We start from the raw sequence: 6495 nt of genomic DNA on the forward strand, positions 1-6495 counted from the left end.
TCATGATGGGCAACGTGCAGCTGATCGGGCTACTTCTAACAGGTAAGCGCTGAGGAGATGAATTCAAGTCTAGTACGGGTGGATTAATAGATATTCAAAATTACGGAATTAGAGTGTACTAAGGATAAAGTGAATTAGCCTAAATTAAGAAGGAAATGTTTTAAATTAAATGTGAAATTCATGTAGAACTTAGTGTTAGAAATAAATGTGATAGTATTATGAAACAAGTTGTAGCCTCATGGACGTATTATCTATCATATTAGATGAGCATGTTTAAGCTGACACCAGCCTCCTTGGGAACTTGCCTTGCTTCATGCCAAGCCACACTACCACATTAGTAAGACTAATCCAAACGAATTTATACAAAGAAGAACGTTAATTTGCGTTGGAGAAAATAAGTACCATAAAAAATAATTTTCCTGTGCCTAACAAATGTAAATGAAGACGGTAATACAATCAGGATAGCAATATATTCTCCAAATATTTATTATTATTTAGTTTGAATACTGTTGTTATAACATTTACTTTCCAAAATTCGAATACAAACCAATTATTTTTGCAGATATTTTGTATGGGTTCGAAACTTTGTCTCTTACCTTAAAGAATGAATGTACACAGAAAATAACTTTACCATAAGCAGACTGCAGTAAGTGGATAACGTAGAGGATATAAGACTTTGCGAGATTTGAGGTTTTCAGGGCGGTGAAGATGTTGATGCTGGTAACTTGGGTTGTGAGACCACGTAGATTCGTAGGTCCAAACACTGTCCTCTTGTTTTAGGGTTTTAAATAGTGGACTGGGAGATAAAGTTTACCGATTCTGTAGGCTGGATGGCCTATTTAGATATAAATCCCGCATCAAGATAGAAACTTCTGTAATCCACAACGTGAAGGTACGATTAATGGCGTAGCTTAAGAATAAGCGGCTCTTCGGAAGGACAGCGCTGGCCATAAACACGTAGACTCAGTAGCTCGACATAAATCCTGCAACCATTATAGAAACTGCTGGAATTTGTAAAGGACTTAGGACTGACAGTTTACTGGAGAAATGATGAAAAGAATGTGATTTACTGCGAGGATAACGTGTGAAGTCACCTCCAAAACGTCGTTTTCACATTCCCCCGCGTTATGAGACTAGGTAACTTTGTCGGCTAAGCAACAGTCTTGACAATTGAATTTAGATTCGCGATAACGGCAAAGTCGTTTGTCTTCGATGTTTCATCCAGACTCATGGACCGCCCCATATCCTATCTAATGCGTGCCGAATTCTATTTCGCAGTGAGCAAATCTGCTTAATTGAACATCGCTGTCGAGTGGTTGGCACTCCTGCTTCGTATTCCGTATTCCCCATGTTCGAATATCGTCCCGGAGGCTGGCTAACTGAATAAGGATAATCCTGGTTTTTCTTGGTCCCTCCAGACCACCTCCTGGTGATGTTCTTCTGGGTTTCGACACCTACCGACAAATCTACAGGGCGCCAAAAACCAGACAAGTATCATCAACCTCACCGCCGTAAAAAAATCAAAATCACAAAGCACTTCATAATTCATCATCCACATATCCCACCGTTCAAAGCTACTTGACATATGCAATTGAGAAGGCGAAGTTAAATACGTAAAGCTGCTGTAGTGTGACGCTGTGACAGAAATCGAAGTCGAGTTTCAAGGTCAAGAACGTGTGGAGCTTGACCTCCAGGTTTTTAAGACTCGATGTTTGTGTCCCATATTTCCAAGCGATTGCCCTACGTGTTCTAAAGTTTAATAACGTGCTATTGAATTCTGCGCAGTTAACACACGTGCATGCTCTGTTTGCGTACTGCGTAAACGTGCGAAAATCACCGTAATCAGCAGCGTCGCAGCTCGATGGCTGTCATCGTGTTAACACGTTTTCTATTTCGTGCTGTTTGTTTCAAATAATTGGCACATTCAGTCACACACATCTGAATGGATTTCATCTGACGCGGAAGAAGCCGCACTCCATCCACGTCGATTAGGCTATTACTGTCACAGTGAAGTTGATCAACAGTCCTGCGTCATGAGCTCAATTCCAGCTCTTGCGAATCTGGTGGCAGCTGAGCAGATAGGTTAGCGGAAATATTTGGTTTTTTGATCTATTTAAGAAAGTTTGTCACTAAAGGAGTGTGACTGTGAATTGAGAAAGTCGTGTAAATAAGCTGCAATTGTTTTACCCTTTTAAAGTACAGTGGTAATTACACATAGGGGAGAAGGGGGCTATTTGTTACACGGGCAAGTTGTTATATTTTAGTTTAAAAATCACTCATTTGCAGCAGCATCTCACGAGTTTCGTATCAATTGCGTCTACCCTGTGCGCAGTTCTACCCTAGGTATGATACTTGTAGCTTGTGTATTACGTGGGCTAGGTTAATTTAAGCGTTCTTACCAGTAAAAAGTAAAAAAAACAAAACATTTTCTGACTTTGAACTCACTTCCACGACCGTGTGATAAAGGCAATTTCTTTAAAATTTCCTTACCTAAAGCTTTATATATTAAGAGCAATGAGTGTACTTCTTTCTTCACTTCAGTCGAATATTGACACTGCTTTGACCGTCAAATCAAACTGACTTACTGTGGGGCCAGTTGTTACACTGGACAAGGGGCAACTTGCGTTTGCAAATGATTACATTTTATTGTTTTATCAGGAAAGAAGGTACGAAAGTACAAAAGGAAGATTAACAGAGGTAATACAAGTTTGGAAACGCTTAAGTTAGCAGCTGATGAAGTCTCTTCTGGAAGAATCTCTTTAAGGCAAGCTGCTAATATATGATGCAAATGTTTCATATCTTTGAAGTTAATTTCTGCAATTTATTGTTAATTGATATATTGTCTGTAATTAATTACTTAATAAAGGTCAGAATTGTTCCTTCTGTTTACTAATACAATGTGTTGTAACAATTTTCCCCTTCACTGTAACAACTAACACCATAACAGGGCACATTGTTACAAACCGCCTTCTCTTAAATAAACAAGTTTTGTAATGAAACAAAAATGAATAGGCCTTTGAAAAAATGTTATTAATATAGCCGAATAGTATTAGTACCTGAAACCATAATTGCTAACTTTGTAAATTTTAAGAATAAATGCACAAAAAATCGTAATTGAAAATTGTTAGAACTAGCCCCCTTCTCCCCTCCTATTTGCTTTTCAGATGAAGCAAGCAGCTCTGAAACGTCGGTAAACTTCAGACAACACAGCGCAACAACCCAGAAGACTACCGTCTTCATATTCGCCACTATGAGAATCTGAAATCTCTCCGGCAAATAGATTGACTTTAAGTTAGCAGAAATGGTACTAACTTAACGGAGAAATCAATGAAATGAGCGACTCGAAATATTCGCGGACAGGAATGTGAAAGGACTTCACCTCACTAAATTTGGTTGTAACGACGCTTATGTAGAATTTCAGTAGCTATCGCGGGAAAAGACTACGATATTCTGTGAAACTATTAAGTTTTTTATGGCCTGTTCGGTTCATTTACTATTTTATTGTTCTAGCTTGGTCATATTCTTCGCAGCTTTGAATGTTCAGTGACGTCGATAAAACGACGGGGGTGTAGCTTCCGTTATCAGGTAGCAATTACGGCAAGATGTACGGACTGATGTGAGCCACAGTGTATAAAGCAGCCGATTGGGTCCAAGAAATGCCTACGGGCATTCATTAATATTGCATGGAAGTTAATTCTAGACGGCAGGAATTACCCTAGTATGTTCTGGATACAAAGAAAAGTGAGAATAATTTTATATACACGTTAGGAGAGCTTTAAACATTAAGTATGTAAATGAAATTAACATGGGAAGAAACAAAGATGCAAAGTACGGGAGTACTAGAGGAATAAATAGGAACAAATAAAATAAAGGAAAAATGAAAGAGGAAATAAAAGCATGGAAAAGAAGGGACAGAATTAAGGAAGAGCTCAAGATGGAAAAATAAAATAAACAGAATGAAGAAAGGAAGGGAAAAAATTGGACATTAGTAAGGGAAGAAATTGATTATGTTTTGAGAAGTAATGGCAAAAGTAAGTAGCTAAATGAAGGAGAAAGAGAAAAAATGGCAAAAGGCGGGAGGGGAGACAAAAAATTAATAGCCGAGGGAAAGAAGACGGGACGAGATTTAACGGGTTTCGTAGCCCCGCATTTATGCAGATGATCGGATCTGAATGATGAAGATAAGGCAGATCTTTCTCGCTAACCTCTCCTTCTCTAAACCCAAAAATCAATAAACTGGCAAGTTTACGTGAACTGCAGTTTTAGAATTCAGTGCCAGTTCGTGACGCCAGTCCCTGCTCAAGTGACTGATGGTTTCGCGATTGTGGTGAGAATTCTAGCCCCTAATTTCCACGTCTGCAGACAGCGATGCAATGTTATGAGCTGCCTCACAAATTGAGTCAGAAGATAAATTCGGAGTAATGTATTCTGGGCAGTTATTACATTGGCAATTTTTCTGCGCTCTCACACACAGCATTGCATGACTTCTTTGTGTGAAGGACGAACAAAGAAAAATGAATTGTATGCCTAAACTACGAGTGCATTATTCGATTCTATATAATATGAACTACTGGAAATGTCGTTGAATAAACTATGAACAGTAAATGAATAAATTAAGAAATATTAAAAACCTCAATACCTTTAATTTCCTACTTAATAAACGCAGGTCAGGATATTAAGAAGTCACAAACCAAATTCAATAAAAACTCGTTCATATTCAGCGCGGTTGGTCGATTCGTAGAGGCAGATGGACGGTTGACACAGCGAACGAATATTTACTAGAGCTCAAATGCTTTGCTCTGCCAGTTCCCTTATAACTCTGCTTCCTTTGTGATTCAGTGTACCACAAGAATCCCATTTGTGGAAACTTGTCTTTCTCACGAAAAGTGACAGTTCCCATTTAGAACACACTCTGAGGGTCCCTGCCCGATTACGGCAAAAATTTCAATTACGCTTCACTTTCATTATTTCATACTTCAACTATTTTATACGAAAATCAAAATAAGAAGTCGAATAACCCACCACCTTATGTTAAATACAGCCCCCCACTTGCAATATCCTACAAAAGAATTTTACTCGTTGTGCGAACCTATATCAACTGAAGTTCACTTCATCCCTGAACATGGAGACAGTATGTCTCTCCGAAACGGATAAGTCCACACGGTTTATAACTCGAAAGACAAACATCAACATTTTCATCGCCTTGAGAATCTCAGATGCTGACCATCTTATCCGTTGGTCCACGCAGAATGGTCTGCCCGTCCATCTGCTTAACCATCCACAAGATGTAGGTCTCCTCATGCATTGAATCCGTGCACCCAACTGTTATATTCCTATCAGAGATAAAAGCTGACGCCCCGCGTTATCCACTTTATGAAACTGTACTTCCTTTCGGAAACAGACCAGATGCAGCAAGGAACGGGCACAGTCCAGATGTTTTAATACATCGCTTCTCGTTTTCATTTATTTAAAGCCCTACGAGTAAACAGCGTAGTTTTGCGGGGAAAATAATGAAATTAGTTCACAATGGAGAAACCTTTACATTTCTTTCTACTAAAATAATACTTGAAGAAAGAGATATGTTTGATAGGTAGAGGTAGGACATTATGATAAACATTAATAGGCTTTACCCTAATGCAATAAATAAATAAATAACCGGTGACATAGAAATATTTAATGAACAGCAATTAAATATGTAAAAAGAACTAATTAAGAAAAATGAAACGAGATAAAAAAAACAGACAAACGAAGAAGCGATCAATAAAAGAGAGAACATAAAAAGTGTTTCAAAAGTTTCTTTTTATTACATGCACAGACTAGACAGTACTTTATATCATTGCTGTCCCATTTATTTGATCTCATCGTATCTTCTCGGTTCACATATGAGTTTTTCTTCTTGGTGATATTTTAAAACTTTCCGCTACCGAAAACGAGTCTTGGGTCCCTCCCCCCGCCCCAATTCTCTCACCCCTCACCCCTTCTTGCGCAGGCCAGAAATCACCATAAAATAACACTACAGGAGTATAAACTGGTCTCTGTAGATATTAAATGCCATAAACACAATAATCCAATATGAGTTTGTTTCTCAGAATAAATAGCGTCGCTACATAATCATAAATAAATGCACCTCTAAAGATGCAGTTCCTAACGCCAAGTATGTATCGATGGGCTTACATGAATATAACATCTTACATTACATGCAAGAGAAACTAACTCCATAGAGAAAGTCCTCGAGAAGCAGATAGTGCGCTCAGCAAGTTAATAAATTCTCCGCCTTTCATGGAATTTAGAAGGTTCATTGCCGTGCTGACAAAAGCCTGTCACCGGTCTCTATCCTGAGCAAGAAGAACTCAACTTACACCCTAGACCGGATTTCCCTAAGCCCCAAGTTAATGTTAACCTCCCACTTATAACTAATCCTCTCAAGTGGTCTCATCTTTTCGGGCTTTCAAACTAAAATTTTGTATGGGTTTATCTTCTACCTCATGCGAGCTA

Source organism: Zootermopsis nevadensis, unplaced genomic scaffold (assembly GCF_977971745.1).
Source record: "Zootermopsis nevadensis isolate Lab colony 2312 unplaced genomic scaffold, Znev_1.0 Znev_ptg000017l, whole genome shotgun sequence".
Lineage (NCBI taxonomy): Eukaryota > Metazoa > Arthropoda > Insecta > Blattodea > Termopsidae > Zootermopsis > Zootermopsis nevadensis.